The sequence below is a fragment of the Lygodium microphyllum genome, chromosome 6, assembly GCF_053477565.2.
Source record: "Lygodium microphyllum isolate KBCC chromosome 6, Lygodium_microphyllum_v1.1.10, whole genome shotgun sequence".
NCBI classification, from domain to species: Eukaryota; Viridiplantae; Streptophyta; class Polypodiopsida; order Schizaeales; family Lygodiaceae; genus Lygodium; species Lygodium microphyllum.
This window is the reverse complement of record NC_141140.1, coordinates 138,879,486-138,897,676: the sequence shown is the minus strand read 5'-3', so window position 1 is coordinate 138,897,676 and position 18,191 is coordinate 138,879,486.

Genomic DNA, 18,191 nt, shown 5'->3' with positions numbered 1-18,191 from the left:
GGTGACATATTATGAATCAAGGCTGTAGGTGTTCTATTCATAATGTGAACTGCAGTATGCATTGCTTTTGCCCAATATGACAATTGCATGTTCATTTGGTTCATCATTGCCCTTGCAACCTTTGCAATAATCCGATTCTTCCTTTCAGCCACACCATTTTGCTGAGGTGTATACATGCATGTCAATTGCCTTTTGATACCATGATCTCTCAAGAAGTCACAAAACTCATATGACATGTACTCTCCACCATTATCTGACCTCAAACATTTTATGTAGCATCCAAACTGCTTTTCAGCCACCATAGATTTAAATTCCAAGAATTTTTCAAATGCTTCACTTTTATGCTGCATAAAGTACACCCAAGTCATCCTGCTGAAATCATCAATGAAAGTGATATAGAATCTACACTTTCCGCTCATGGAAACATTTTGACATGGGCCCCAAATATCTGAGTGTATTATTTCCAAAGGATAGCTGCTTATTCTCCCCCTCTTTGGAAATGGAAATCTGGGCTTCTTGCCAAACTGACAAGCCTCACATACATGATCAACATTCACATATCCTAAATGCGGTAGACCACGTACTATCTGTTTTGATTGCATTTGCTTCAATCTTTGCAAATTAACATGACCAATCCGTCTATGCCATAATTCCACATCTTATCTTGCCCATGTCCTCTCTCAACATACATAGAGTTTTGAATCACTGGAGTACCTGCATCCAAAGCAAACAAAGTCCCTTTCTTTCTACCATGAGCAATCACCCTACCGGTTCTCCCATTATGGAACTCTTCAATGAAATATCCAAACTTATTGAATCTCACCTACAATCCTTGATTTGTCACCGATGCTAGGTTCTTAGTTATTGTGGGCACATAAAGTACATCATCAAGCTTGTTCTCAATCCCATCTTTAGTAACAAGTGGCACACTACCAATATGAGTAATTTTGTGTAAAGTATCATCACCAGTGGCAACATATTCATCATTTTGCAGTTGCTCCTTGCTATCAAACCACTCAGCATGATGAGTCATGTGGTTTGTAGCTCCTGAATCCAAAAACCAGTCATTCTCATGAGGAGGATGAGTCATGCTCCCAAGCACATGCTCCATAGCAAATAAATGACCTCTAGGCGATCCACCTCTAGGTCCATAACCTATACCACCATAAGTGCCTACATAGTGGCCATATTGGGTCCTTCCATGACCCCTAGACATGGCATTCTGTTTCTGATAACAATCCCTCTCAAAGTGACCAAACTACCCACAATAATGACAAGTGCCATCTCTTTGTGAAGAAGGACTAGACCGTCCTCTACTTCTAGGGAAAGATCTCCCACTGCCTCTATGCATGAAGTCACCACGACCAAAGTTGCCTCTTCCACGAGCAAAACCATAATTACTACGACCAAGTGAAGAGCCTCTAGCTCTAGATGAGCTGCCACGACCTCTCTGGTGATAGAAAACACTATCTCCACCTGCATTTTTGCCACTGCTAGATGCATTCAATCCCAACTTGATTTCTTCTGTAAGTAGCAATCCAATAAGCTCCTCAAAGTCAGGCGTAGAGCCTCCCCTAACGAAAATAGAGGTATCCAAAGATTTAAAAGCTGGTCCAAGCCCATTTAGTGTCACTGACACTAAATCATCATCATCAATACGTGCATTAATGGATGCAAGGTCTTCTGAAATTTGCTTAATTTCAACCACATAATCATTGATACTGCGATTGCCTCTCCATGCACCATGTAATCTCTGCTTAAGTTGTATCTTGCGGCCTCTGTACATGTTCCATACATTTTTTCTATGATTTCCCATGCCTCCTTACAAGTACTTGCCTTTTTTATATGAGGAATCAATGTTTCTGAAATACATATGGAGATCCAATGCAAAGCCTTCCTCTTCTTCCCAGTCCAATCCTTGTACGCTTTCTTTTGCTCTTCAGTTGGATGTTCGAGAACTTCTGGACATTCATCATCACCTGTTATGAGGTCCCATAGGCCTCTACCCACATCAAAAAATTCTCTATCGTGTAATACCAAACACTATAGTTGTCTTTGGTCAATTTTTCTCCCATGATCTGAGTGATCTGTGCCGTGTTAGACATTATGACTGCTGCAAATTCAGAAGAAAAACAATAATACAATTTGTCCAGAAATGGTATTCAGCAATATGACTGTCATACATGTGTCCAAAAACTGTCATATACATTCATCCATGATGCCAACATGTCATACATTCAGTTCCCAGCAAGAACCATCCAAATCGGATCCCAAACGATGTCTGTATGACCCAAAAATGCATCAAAACATGGGTCTAAAATTGATCATTTTTCCTACACTTTTTCTACTAATTTTTATGCCAAGCTAGAAATACATATCAAGCAGAAGCTATAAAAATTTTCCCATAATTTTTTAGCAAAAGACGGCCTTCAAAAAGCCTCCCGTAAATTGCATAGAGATTTCCCTTACACATCAACTGCCACATGGCACTCTTGTTGCACCTGTCACCTACTGTACTTACTGTTCTGCCTGTCCAAGGAATGTGTAGCTCTAACATTACTTGACATGGTTAGACAAATGCTTCAAAATCCCATATTAATAGCACATGTTGTGGGCATTCTTATAATCTCAATCATTTGTTGCATCCAATTAGTCTCCCTTTTTTTTGACAATTGTTCCTCTTCTTCCTTCAACACCTGATGGATGCTGTCTACTAGAGCTGCTGTTGCTGCCCACACCTAAATCTGTGTAGAGGTGCTGCCTCATTAGCTAGAGGTTTGCCCATGTCAATTGGCTTCTGCCATGCCTGCAACCCAGTCAAAGTCTGCTGCTCACATATTTTTTCCGACACAACAAATGTCCTCCATATTTGCTGCCTATCTCAGCTACCTGTTACTACTAGTCACTTTGTAACCTTGCAAAACAGGCTCAAACGGAGCCAGACTTCATTGCTGGATACTAGTTTTCACATGTTTGTTTTAACATCCAAGCACATCAGGTCTCCAATCATCGCATGTGTGCTTCCGCTCTCATTCCCATTGATTGAGTTGTATTTACCTTTCTCACTCATGGCATAGTCAAGAAGCAACAGCACCACCAGCAGCATGATAGCACTGGCCGTGCCAAATAAAGTGGAACCATGGGAAAAAATTGGAGGAAATTCTTTGCAGATTGTCCTTATTGAGCTCAAGTAGCAGATCCTTGCTGCATTAAACAAGTTAGCCGACTGAGACACGCAGCACGGCCATGACCATACCTATTATGCTCAAGATGAACCACAGGATGATTTGCCGCAAAACTAACTTGCTCCTTGGTCACGGAGGTTTGTTGTAGATGGAAAACAGAGCCCAGAGAAATACCTTTTGTAACAACTGAGGTAGCCATAGCCATAACCATGCAAAAGAGAGGTAGGAAGACGATTTGCTGCAACAGTACCATGCTCCTTGGACATGGATGTTCGTTGCAGATGGAAAACTTGGCGCACCAGGAGGATCTTTGTGTGCATTGAAGAAAGCTAACCAAGCCTCACAATCAAACCTCTGATGGATCCTTCACAACCTTACCAAGAAGCCTGATCACATTGTCCTCATCCACTCAGCTCGTTACATTGATATCCACGCAGCAGTCTCGTTTGATTTGCTGCTTCCCCAGTTTGTTCTGTCTATCTACAGATAAGGTATTTGTGGGTAGGAGCAGGTGCATTTGAGATGGAAGAGATCTACTTGCCTCTTGATACAACTGATGAAATGGAAGTACAGGCTCTGATACCATAATAAAACTTCAAATAGAGGAAGACAAAGATGGAACAAGCACAGTTTTTGGAGCTCAAGTCAACATCTCCTCCATTATTCTCCAAATCTATCTTCAACAGTCCACACACACTAAAATGGTATCCTCTAAAGATAGATACCCCCAAACTTAAGGACACTTTACATACAACAATATGATAAGGCTTAGACTATGCCTTAGATTTTGACTTATTTCTCAACATAAATGCCCTATAATATCCTGTAAAATCCCTGTTTTACTCTGTTTTGATCGTGAAGGTACTTGGGCCTTTGGAAACTCTTCAATCTTCAAATTTCCACTCAATGTACCTGTGTGAGGGATAAAGTGGTATGACAGGTTCCCTACACATGCTCCGAATCATCGGAAGGGGCAAAGTTCTCCCGGGGTCGGTTGGTTGCACCCCTTCGGGATCTTTGATAGTGATGGAGGGTCACCTCTCTTTTGTCCCACTATCTCCCCCAGCATCCACCTTTTGCCTCGGTGGGTATATCAACATGGCAATGACATTCTATTCTAATCAAGTAGCATGAAATGCATTGCTAAAATATTCGTTCAGCCCATTTCATGAGATGCAATTGGATGAATTCTTGAAAATTTGGATAGAATGAGAGTTTTACCGATGCAAATGAGTGACTTACTGATTGCTAGTACTTACCCTTCTACAAATTTTTCATCTTGGAAAAAAGAATTCAACCAAACTTGTCAAGGTTATGCATCAAACTTGGCAAATGATACCTATGATAAGATTATGATTGAATCAATGCTGAAATTCAATGAGATAGGTTGAAATTAATGGAAATAATACTAATCTCTGATCTATTGATCAATTTAGAGAATTAATTTATCAATAATATCTCATCAACAAGTGGGAAAGCATTAGCAAGTGGATTATTGAGAGATTTCAGAGATTAAGCAAGAGAAATACCTTGATTAAGCTTGAAGAGGATGATAGATACCAGCTTCAATCCCATTGATGGAAGAATTTTCCATAATCCACCATGAATTCATTATAAATCTTGAAATATCCATAAAATTAGTCCATATGAGCTCCATCATGATCAAACCCGTGAAGAATCAATGCCCCGAGCTTGCTTAAACACTTGAATACTAACGATTCAAGCCTCTTGAAGGAAAGCCCCAAAATAAACCTTTGATATGAGATCCAATGTCCTCCACGAGCTGAAATATTTGCAATTTGTTGAAGAATCCTTGCTACCTTGATCCCATGGGTTGGATTGATGAAGAATCTTCAAAAAATTCTTGAGAAATGGAAGCTTGGACTAAAGCTTTCATGGCTGCCATGGACTATTCATCTAGAGTTTACAGGAAGGCTAAAAGTTCATGAGTAGAGTTCAATCTTCAAGGATCACTGATGATTTACACTTGCCAATGATCAGAGAGAGTGCTAAAGGTTGGGGCTGAAGCATTTGATGCACGGAACAAGCTAGAATCAGCCCAAAATTTACACTGCAATTTTCGGGGATGTTATTGGCTCCATTGCTAAGCTACTCTCTGACAAATGGGTAATCAATTTGAAGATATTGAAGCAAAGAAGCTATTCCATATGGTGCTTGGCCAAGAAGATTAGGGATTTGAGATAGATGAACACATTTTGATGGTAAACTTCCATGAAACGTGCAGGAAACTCCAAGAAAGGGGAAAGAGAACTCCCTCTTTTCAAAGTAACCACAGTTTGTTCCCAAACTAAGCCCGATTAGCTCTCCTTTACCCTAGTTACCTCCAAAATTTGCATGAAATTTTGATGATGATCTACTACTTTAGGCTCTTGCCACCATATCTAGTCTTGAAGATCTCTAGATGTAGTCTCTTACCAACTGTAGATGGTCTACAACCCTCCATTAGTCACTATCTTTACCAAGTACTTGTCTGAAATTGATTTTTGATGGAGAAAATAGGACTAAAAATAGAAGGGAAAAAAATGGATCAAAGACCAATGCTCTGATACCACTTGTCAAGAAGAGAATTGGAGAGAGAGAAAGAGGAGAGAGAGAGTATAGAAGAGAGAGAAAGATTGTATGAAGAGAGAGAAAGAGAGTGATGAGAAGAGAGAGACTAGAATTGGAGAGAGAAAGACAGGAAAGAGAAAAAATCCATAGAAGCTATGAGCAAGGAGAGAGGAGAAGGACAGTAATTGTATTAATGTGTCAAAAGATGACAAAAATTTATGTGTCTTGTCCTTTTATACCAATGTAAGTGTTGTTGAAAGAGAGGGACAGAGACACAGTGGAGAAAAAGATGAGCTTCAGCTCATTATTGTTCTTCTTTCATTTTTCTTCCATCATACTTACAAAAGAGACTTGCACACATAGGTATGACTAACCAAGACTAACTGTGATTAAGCCACTGACTACACCAACTTACTGAATGTCACACACGTGTACAACTGTATCCATGTCACACACATAAAGATAGACTTACTGAAGAGTAATGGGAGCTTGATATTCTAACACTCCCCCTCAAGCTCAAACCATCTGATAAACTCCAAGTAGCTGTCTGAAATAAATGAACTTTTCTTTAACAAGAGACTTGCTAAATATGTCAGCTACATGGTCTTCAATCTTCACATGAATCAAGTCAATCTGCCCTATAAGAACTATTTCTCTGATGAAATGGTAGCGAACCTCAATATGTTTGGACCTAGCATGGTAGATAGGATTGCTAGCCAACATAACACTGCTGAGGTCATCACAATGCAATCTTCTGTACTAGACAATGCAATAGTAGGCTATTTCTTACTCTGCCAACTAATCATACTGTTGCCCAATCCAAATGCATAACCACTAGTTGACCTCCTGTCATAGGCACAACCAGCCCAATTAGTATAAGTAAACCTTGTCCAGTCAAAAGATTTTCCATATGCATAAAACAACCCATAATCTATAGTACCCTTTACATATCTTATGATCCTCTTGACTGCATCTAAATGTGGTTTGCGAGGCTTCTGCATGAACTGACTAATCAACCCCACTGGATAACATAAGTCAGGATGGGTAATAGTCAAGTATATCAAGCTACCCACCATCTATTGATACGTTGTCACATTCTCTATGTCATTCCCAACATCAATCTACAGCTTGACATTCTGATCAAGAGGTGTCTCCATAGGCTTGCATTCAGCCATACCATACTTCTATAACATGTCATGAGCATACTGCTTCTATAGTAGCCATATACCTTGAGGCATAGAGACTGCCTCAATCCCAAAAAAATACTTTAGTTCACCAAGTTCTTTGACTCTGAATTTAAACTGTGAACATGATTTAATTTCAGCAATGTCCTCTTCATCATCTCCAGTGATGATGAGATCATCTACATAAACCACTAGAAACACATATCCATGATCTGTCTTCTTCGTGAACAAACTGTGATTTGCATCACCCAATCTAAATCCATGTTGCTATAAATAACTATAATCCAAGCATTCCATGCTCTAGCTACATGTTTCAGGCCATATAAGGCATTTTTCAACTTACATACATGTGTAGGAAATTCCGGGTGAACATAGCCTTTAAGCTACTCCATATATGCTTCCTCAACCAAATCACCATTCAAGAAAGCATTCTTGATGTCCATTTGCCATAATTTCCATCCTTTTCATGCTGCCAAAGCAATGACAATTTTGACTATTGCCATTTTAGCCACCGGACTGAAAGTCTCCTCATAGTCAAGGCCATATTATTGTGCATACCCTTGTAACGTGTCCACCTATTATCTTCAGAACACGTCTTAGCAGTCTATCGGAAAGAATGTCTAGAAAGCTCCGCCCGGCACTCCCATGAAATGTTACGGGGTTTGCAATCTAGGACTTTTCGCATTTGCCACGTAGTGGAAGTATTCCGGCCGTTCTCACTTAGGACCGACCTGAATTAGGGTTTTCTCTATTGGTCATTTCCTAACGGAAACTAGTGTCGAACCCGAGCGAACTACTTTACGCAGAAATGCTAGGTCCAAAGTAGATTCACATTGCACTTGGTTCAAGGAGAATGGGAAATGAGAGGGATGCGGAGCTCAACCTCTCTGCCATAAGGCATAGTCCCATTCCGTTCCCCTAAAGCAACGTAAATCGGGATTATTTTTAACTTAGACTCTAGGTCAACGCTCTTGCTATTCGTGTTCTTTGAACGAGCTTCCTGCTGTCCATCATGATTGAGAAAAGTTCCCGGCCAATCGGGACCACCCATCCGTAGGACGGACCCATGGCCACATCCTCCACACTTTCCTCAGGTTTTTTAGTTATTTAATTACCTAGCACATTTAGTTGGACATGTATCAATCAGCTTCTATAATTAGCCTGTTAGGTACTAGTGGTTCATTCACGTAATCATAGCACTTGACAAAGAAAAACAATGTCAAAAAAGTTCATTTTCAACAGTTTATCATATTTATCTTTGAAATACATAAAGTCCAGCCCATAGGCTTATCCATAATCCGCCCGAAGGCTATCCAACAATCCACAAGGATCACTAATCCAATATTCTGCCCGTAGACTAGTATGCGGGCCTCGAGATCCAATCCTGAGTCACGTTGGCCTCTTGTGCAAGGCCCGGAAGGTGAGGGATTTATGGCCAAAGCCCCCCTTGGCACCCAAGCGTCCTCCTGCTCCAAGTAGTGATCAACAGAGAGACCTCTCGCGGCGGGTTCGGTCCACCTTCCCAACGCGGTTAACAACCCCCTTGGTTAGGGTCAAGCAGGTAGTCGGGGGTAACTGAAGCTGCCTCTCCCTTCAGGCCTTCAAACTGAAGCATTAGATATCCATTTATCCTTTAATTCTTTGAGCAAACAAAGCAAAACAGTGCTCTTAAAACTGTTACAAGCACAATCATTTCCATTGATCATTATTTTTGGCCAACTGCTAAGGAACGAATCCTTCTTTCCGAATGCATCCAGCACTTGATCTAAGATTAATTTCGACTTGACAAGCTCCCTATATCCTGGGTTAGGGCGTACCCTATTAACCCGACTTGACTAATACTTTAAGTTCATATGTTATTCAAATTTATTGGTTGGTCTTTTGCTTCCAAGCAATTATCTTTACCCAAGAAAGATACTATATTAGGACGATTATTTGTCCTCTTGCAAGATAACTTACGTAAGAATCTGCCAACCTCATTCGAGGAATTGGCCATTCCCTTGTGATCCAATCACAAGATCATGCGACTCTGCAACTTGTTGCACAAGTGTCGCATCAACTATGGGACTATTCTATCCATCAACGGTGTCTTCTAATCACGGTGTCAAGATTAGATATAACAATCTGTTCGTGATTGCATTAGGCCGACATTGTCAGTCCTAGGGTTCCGAGTTTCATCTTTTTAGCGAGAGATTCATAGGAAAAAACCCTAGATCTTTTCTCGCAAGTATGTCCTACAGTCCCTACATTCTGTGAATGTGGGCAAGTATTTAGGGTATAGGAGTTTCAGTTTGCAATCTTTCTTTACGAATAATTTCAAAAAATATATATTCAATAATGCAATATGCGATTTATTCCTTTCATGCTTAATCAAAGTGTACTTTCATAATTTCGTTTTGTAAATATGGACATTAATCTAAGTTCAATTCATTGCAATGCACAAAAGCTACTTACTAGAAATGCATATCAATCTTCTGCTCACTTTATTTTGTTCGTTTTATTGAAAATACTAATGGTCGAACTCTTCCGTCATGAGCTAATTCTTTTAAATTAACAAAAGTATTTAAGACGAAAAATGCATCCTATCTCCAAAAATGATCCATGCACAATTGAATTATAATGACGTAAAATAAAAATTAGGAAGAAAAACCTGGACTTGTGGTGAGATGTCCACGTGGATGTTAGGAGACGATCCTCCTACGGCTGTGCCTTGTGCTTTCTTAGGAGCCATTGTGAATTCAGCCTTTTCGCCTTGGGCGCAGAGTTACGATCTTGTCCGTCTCTTTCGTATGCGAACTCCCTTTGTGAATTGGCTTTAAAAGGCCTTAAAACCCACAAGAAGGTTTTGAGGACTTGTGGGAAATCTCATGGGAAGGGGATTAGGTGGAGTTCACATGGAAATGGGTGGAAAAATCTCGGAGGGCAGGGGGTATAAGAACCATGATAAGGGCTTTTGGGAAAGGCCCACAAAAAGGATTAAGGGCCTTTGGATTGGGGGGAGGGGCATGGGGTAAACCCACGAGGAGGGTTTTAAGTCCCAAGGGAGGGGGATTTATCAACCCACTTTGAAATGCCTTTTTAAGACCCACAGGAAATAGGGGATTTTGTGTGGGAGGGGGAAAAGGGGCTTAAAGAGCCCTTAGGAGGAGATCTTGTGTGTGTGTGTGTGTGTGTGGGGGGCGGGGGGGGGGGGGGGGGGGAGGGGGGAGTATGGAAGAAGCACATGAAGGGGGGGCTTCTTAGGGGCTTTAGAAGCTTCCGTAAGAAGCTTCTAAGGCTTCTGAGGGCCACGTGAGAGGAAGGAAACCGTGGATCAATGGCGGGGTGCTGACAGACCAGGGCGGACTGCAGCGGCAAATGGCGATGTGATGGAGGGCAGATGGCAATTCGTGCAACACTAGTGGATGGTTGGTGGTAGGGCGGACTGCAACGACTCTTCTTCTTCTCCTCAGTAGCGATGACCGGCTTCGTTCTCTCCTCTCACGACCACCCTTCCATTTATAGCCTTAGCCTCCCTACCCTCTGTAGCCTCTGTCACAGATTAAATAGGTGAGGGGAGGGGATCCTCCCTCCCCCATGCATCATTTTGCATGGGATGTTCCCCCTTGCAAGCTCCATCAAGGAGCTTATTCATACATGCTATTCCCCTCCCTCTCCAACACAACAGTCACTAGGGCGTAAGGGGAATAATAAAAAAATTTGCCATTATCCAATTCAAATATTATCCCCATGACCTCTTCCCAAAAGGGGATTCATGCGACATATGCGATTTCATAGTCCCGATTTTTGCCAAAGGAGATGATGATACATCGTATCTAAGTTCGTACCGTCCGAGACCCAATGCCGGCATTGTCTTTTGCCGAGAATTCTCATGGCCTCATAATATATTTTTGGTAGAATTATTACAACCCTTTTGCAACTAGCCTGGCCTTATAGCATTCTAACGAACCATCTAACTTGCACTTAACCTTGTACACCATTCGCAACCAATGGGGACTTTGCCTTCATGCAACTCAACCAATTCCCATGTCTCATTTTCAGCTAGGGTTGCATACTCCTCATCCATGGCAACACACTAGTTATCATGTGTATCATCAAACTTTGTAGGTTCTTTGTAACCTATCACACTAGCCATATATACATAATGGCTGGCTAAATAACCAATGTATGTAAACCTATCAACTAGTTTTTTTACTCTCTCAGATCTCCATAATTGTGGCTCATTCTGAGCTTGCGTCTCATGAGGTGGTACATAACGACTGCCTTGCTCCAGGCATCATAATAGACAAAATGCCCAACTCACTATCCAAGCTATCAGTGTTGGACAACTCATAACCTGATGTAAGTGGACCTGCCACATCCTCAAGCATCTTTTCTTTTCCCTTATCCAATCTCCCCCTCACTGACATATCCGTGTCAATGGACGTAGGAGTACAACTCCGCAAGCATCCTGACCAAGGACTTACTGTAGGTGACCCATCACCTATAGGACCACTCATAGATGTACTCACTATAGGTGTATTTTCACCATTACTAATGTTGGCTAATCCATCACTAGCCACTACTATAGGATTATCATACCACGATGCTAGCTCATAAAAAACAACATCTCTGCTAATCAATGTCTCATGTTTAGATGGTACATAACACTTGTAAGCTTTCCGATCTTGTGCATAACCAAGGAATACACTCTTGACTCTTTAGGATCCAATTTCTTCCTCTTTTCATTAGGAACATGCACATATGCAATGCTGCCAAATACCTTCAAGTGTGAAATGTCAGGCTTATGACCATACAACCTCTCATATGGAGTTACATTATGAATCCATGCTGTAGGGGTTCTATTCAACACAAAGACAATAGTCACTACTACTTCAGCCCAATAACCATTTGACAAACTCTTCTCATTCAACATAGCTCTTGTTGATTCCATCAATATTGTATTTTTCCTTTTTGCTACACCATTTTATTGCGGTGTATAACTGCAAGTTAACTGTCTTCTAATCCCATGTTTAGCAAGGTGCTTGTCAAAGTAATTAGAGACATATTCTTCACCTCCATCTGATCTAAGACATGAAATTTTATAGCTCAACTCATTTTTAACATGTTTCTTGAAGTTCTTGAATGCATCAAACACATCATCCTTATGTTTCAGTATGTAAAGCCAAGTATACCTGCTGAAATCGAGCACCACCAAACAAAGCATGCATCTGAATGTACCAACTGCAATGGTCATGAGCTATTCCGTACATGTCTCATAAATTGAAACCATGCTTGCTTTCCAAACTGTCATGCATCACATACATGTCCAAAATCATGATACTTGAACTTAGGCAGTCCAAGCATAATTTCCTTCTGCTGTTGCATAGATTTCAGATTTTGTACATTCACATGGACAATCCGCTTATGCCATATCTCACCATTGTGTATAGTACCATCATCATATGCAAATATGACTGCTTTCAATTTTGGAATTGACGCACTGCCATCTCTTCGGCCTCTAGCAATCAATTTGCAGCCATTACCATATTCTTCAACAAAGCATCCATCTCTATTAAATCTCGGATCTACAGATTATGTTCTGCCAACTATCCAAGATTCTTAGATATTGTAGGTACATGTAGTACATCATGTAGGCTCTTTTTCTTGCCATGAGTCTCATCAACAAAGGTACAACTCCTTTATGCTGAATAGTATGCTGGGTGTCATCCCCAATATAAACATGTCCATGCAAACCTGCAACCATCTCATCAAACCATTCTCCATGGGGTGTCATATGATTTGAATTCCCTGAATCGATGTACCATCTCTCATCTCTGTTTTGCCTAGATGCATTCTTAGACACATGTTGCATGGCAAAAAAATCTGTCAACCTTCTTATCATGAGCATCGCTAGAAGATGCATAATGCCCATGTTGTTTGCCCTTTGCCTTCATATCTCCCTACTTCTTGTAACAATCCTTTGCAATGTGTCCATATCTGTCACAATAATGATAGTCTTTATCTCTGTTTGACTGATCATTTGAGTGCCATGAACTAGATCCGCTACCTCTACCATGGGGTGATATCCCCCTACCTCTAAAGCTGCCACTAGCCCTATGTATTTGTGCCATGCCAGGCATTTTGCTGATGTTGTCCAAAAGTGTTTCGAGTGTCTCCTCGACCTCAAAAAGAGCCATGGCCTCTGCCACGCTAGCTAAAGTAAAGAACAATGTCTCTGCTTTGAGACGTACTAGAACTTGTATTCAGCCCAAGCTTAACTTCGTCATGCAGCAGCAAAGCAATCAGCTCATCCCAATCAAGGGATTCATCTCTCACATAGAAATAGATGTATCAAATGCTTTATACTCTTTGCCAAGCCCATTCAATGTCACTGCAATCATATTATCCTCAGGAATTGAAGATCCAATGGTGGCAAGCTAATCCACTATGTTCTTGATCTTTGTAGTGTAGGCTTGAATGCTTTGGCAATTTCTAGACATGTTATTGAATTGTTGCTTTAGTTGAATCTTTCTTGCATGTGTTACATTTCCATAATTCTTCATGAGTATGTCCCATGCATCCTTTGGGAAACTGTATCCAGTAATCTGTATAACCATAGCATCTACTATACATAAGGAAAATCAATGTAAAACCTTGCATGCTCTCTCAGTCCATAGGTTATGAGCCCTTTTCTAATCTTTTGTCGGATTCCTTTCATGTATTTCAGGTTCAGTCTCATCACCTGTATATAAGTCCCAATAACCTCTACCAACCAAAAAATTCTTCATACGAAACTTCCATAAAGCAAAATTTTTGTTGTCCAGCTTTTCTCCCACAATTTTAGTTATAATTTTCAATGCCTTGAGCATTTGCCATAGATCTAGCTTGGGTATTCAGTGATGTATACATCCTATAAGTATCTGACTCCTTTTCCTATAGTTCAGGACTAGTTTCTTGCTATTCATGATAGTTTCCTGTAATTTAGGCTAGTTTTCCTGACAACTTGCTTGCTGTAAACCATATTTCAATAATGAAAAAAATAGTCAACTGAGCATAAACCAAGATCAAATCAGTTCAAAACATTCTATGGTAGTGGTAAAACATCCTAGCAACAAACTATGTGTAACGTTCTAAAAAAATCTTTTCGCGTGGACTACCTCTTGTTAGGAAATAAGGATAATGAAAAAAAAAAAATTATTCCCCTTATCCCCCCAGCCGACTGACGAGCTCGAGGGGGAGGGGAATAGAAGGAGTAATTAATCTCCTTGGTGGAGCTTGGAGAGAAGGGGAAGGCATGCGTGATGCCACGTAGGGGAGGGAGGATCCCCCTCCCCTCCCCTATTAAAATCAGGGCAGCAGGCTGAAGGGGGGCGGCGGTAGATCAAGAGGACGCTGTTAGCCGTGAGGGAGAGGGGAAGGAGATACGTGAGGACGAGGGAAGAGGGCGCTGCCACTTGAAGACTGAGAAGGGACGTTGTTGTTGGCCGCCGGGGCAGTAGATAGGCATCGCTGTCGAGCGAGGGAGGAGCTGCCTCCAATTCGCCGTCAAGAGTGCGGCCATAACCCCCCCCCCCCCCCCCCCAAGCTTCTAGAAGCTTGGAAACTTCCAAAGGGGGGGCCTCTTTAACCCCCCTTCCTATACCCTACTACCCCCTTTTCCCCCCCTTCCAGCCCCCCCTCCCCCCCCCCCCCTCTCCCCCCCTCCCCCCCCCCCCCCCCCCGCGGGTTTTAAAAACCTTTAAGCCCCCTTTCACCCTCGTGCTAAAACCCCTTACCTTCACTTTGAAGTCACTCCCCCTAAAAGCACGAAGACCTTAAGGGTCTTATTACTTTTTTTCCTGTGTCTTATCACCCCTCTTATCCCTTAAGCCTACAACACCTCCGTGTTAAATCCTTCCCTAGCCCTTCCCTTATGGCATATTGAAACCCCTTCCCTCCAAGTTAACCCAAGGTCTTTCGACCTCACTTATAATCCTTGCGGTTACTATATTTCCTTGGAGTTCGCTTCCGCACCTTGTGTCTTTTCCACACCTTTTTATTCCCGTTCGTGCGAGCTTACAAAGGCCATTAAGCCTTCCCCATGGCTTCAATGGGTCTTAGTTGTAAAAGATTTTAAAACACCCTTTCGAATTCCCGAATTCAAGGGGGGAGCCTTCCAAAAACTATTTTTGACGAACGGTGCAAGGGAGCGACGGTGGAATTCTAAGGAGAAGTTGTAAAGTTGCTTCCACGTTCGATGGACCATAGTTGCCATGCCTCCTAAGAAATTCCAAGGCGTAGCTGCGGGAGGGTCATCTCCCAGTATCCATGTGGATATCTCACCGCGAAACCAGGTTTTTCTTCTTGGCTTTAATTCAGTTTTTAAGTCGATCATGCAAAGAGAAATTGCTAGGGATAAGATATATTTGTCCGAGTTATTTGTAATGAAGGAGTTTAGCTTATTTGAATGAATGATAATGAGTAGAACTTAGTTTCCTTCGAGTTGCGTCAAGCATTATAAATTACGAGCAAGATTATCCATTTACTATAGTAGTATATTTTAGTCCTAAAGGTGTAGAAATAATATCTTGCACCATTAGCCTTATTCCTTTCGCAACGAGTCATTGTAAATGGTTAAATTCATGAAAGGTTTCTTTCGTTGCTCAAATTACTAGAAAGTTATCTTTGCTAATTGCACATCTTAGCAAGGCAAATGTTGTATTTGGCATGAGTTCAGCTGTAAGGAAAACAGAAGTTTAAATTGACCTGTATTGACTGAAAAGTAAATTGTCACAAGGATAGCAAAACCGTGACAAGACGATTAATATTACCTTCCAAAAGTTAACTAAACCAATCTAAACATAGAAATATTCATACCCTAAGCACTTGACTACTTTCCTTATTGTAGGGTCACTAAATTCCTAAAGATAAAGAACTAGGGTTTGTCCCTAAGGTTCTTAAAAAAAGAAACCCTACGCCCGTCATACGTCAGCTTAAAAGATCTAAAACGGATTATTCCATCGCAGGACTTGCACAGAAAGTACGAAATCATTTAGTCTTGTGATTGATTCACAAGGTGAAAGGGTAAAAACCCTCATCAAGGATGGCAGATCCCTACGCAAGTTATCTTGAAAAAGGACGTATTTTTGGATATCCTTCTAAATAAGGAAAGTTGTAAACCAGAAACTAAGGGTTGACCAAGTTGGGTTAATAAGGTACGCCCTACACCAGAATGTAAAGGATCTTGCCAATTTACAAGACACCTTGGGAACGAGTGCTGATATACACAAAATGAAAGAACACTTCCTTAGCAGTTTGCCAAACAACACGGTTGATTAATGGAAATGTTTTTGCTTGCTAGAGATTTTAGGTCTCTGTTTGAATTATGAATTACAAATTAAATGAGTACCTATACTTCAGGTTAAAGGCTTGAAGGAAGAGGCAGTTTTAGTTATCCCCGACTACCTGCCTAGCCCTAACCAAGGGGGTTGTTCACCGCGCCGGGAATGTGGACCGAACCTACCGCGAGAGGTCTCTCTGTTGAGCTCTACTTGGAGTAGGAGGACGCTTGGGTGCTAGGGGGGACTCTGGCCCGTAAATCCCTCGCCTTGCGGGTCCTGCACAAGAGGCTAACGTGACTCGGGATTGGATCTTGAGGCTCGCATACTAGTTTACGGGTGGAAGCTTGGAATAGTGATCCCTAGGGATTACTGGATAGCCTTCGGGCGGATTATGGACAAGCCTACGCGCAAAACTCCTTGTATTTCAAACATAAAATGATGAAACGTTTAAAAAAAAGAACTTGCTTGATATTGTTTTTCTATGTCACGTGATAAAATTACATGAAGGAACCAGTGCTTAACAGGGCTAATTAAAGAAGCTGATTGTTATATGTCAAATTAATGTGTTAGATAATTACATAACTAAAACAAACCAAGGAAAGTGCGGAGAATAGACCATGGGTCTGTCCTACGGTTGGGTGGTCTCGGTTAGCTGGGAACTTTTCTCAAAAATCTCGAAGAACAGCGGGATGATCATCAAAACGAATAACGAGAGCAATGACCTAGAGTTACGTCTTACCCGGTTTACGCTGTTTTAGGGGAACGGAATGGGACTATGCCTTATGGCAGAGAAGTTGAGCTTTGCATCCCTCTCGTTTCCTATTCTTCTTGAACCAAGTGCAGCGTGAATCCACTTCGGACCTGGCATTTCTGCGTAAAGTAGTTCGCTCGGGTCTGACGCTAGTTGCTATTAGCTAATGACCAATCAGGAAAACCCTAATTCTAGTCGATCCTAACTGGGAACGGCTAGGATACTTCCGTACGTGGCAGACGCGGGAAGACCTAGATCGCAAAACCCGTAACATTCCATGGGAGTGCTGGGCGGAGTTTTCTAGACATCCTTTCCGATGCACTGCTAAGACGTGTCCTGGATGATACTAGTGGACACGTTACAATTGGTATCAGAGCCGACCAACAACGGAATTGTTTTTATGAGATCTCAATAAAATGAAGTAAAGAAATTATTGCTGTCCAAACATTTTCCCATCTTCAATGCTGTCTTGTAGAACTATGAAGCGTGGAACAAGTTTTTGGTATTTCGGGTCATGTTTATGACTGCAATGCATTCTCCCCTTTATAGACAAAGAATTGGGATGATGAACATCCTGGAGCAGATTTATAATCCATCACCTTTATACATAGAACGAAGATGGACGGGGTCTTCAGGAATCTACTATATAACTGCCCACCGGTTTGCTTATCTATAGACCAACCTAAAGAGAATCAAGTGGTTGGAAGACTTGAAAGTCGTGAAGCTATTCATTTTTGTGGAAGCTCACGTAAATTCGACTTTACATATTCAAGGTCAGAGGGTTGAAATGAACTCATATGTATATGAGGAAGTAACCCGTGTAATCCCAGCCGACAGGATTAAAGTGTTGGGCCGCCATGAGAAGTATAGATTCCAACGGAAAGGGTATCCTGAACTTCCAATGAATTATCGATTCCTAAAGATCCATGACCCAAAACCCTACTATTACACAGTTCCTGTAGACAAATGCAATACAACGTTATTCTCCCCAAACTTAATGTAATGATTGGATTATCATCACACGAAATGTTGTATAAGACTATGCCCATGTAAATACAAATAAAGACTTATTTTTATCAATATCTGGTTGTGCATAAGAGTTGTTAAAAAGTTAAGTAGCTACATTGTTTACGAGATAGCTGAACTAAATATGAAAGATAAGCTAACATTGATTATCATATAATAACGTTTAGAAAAC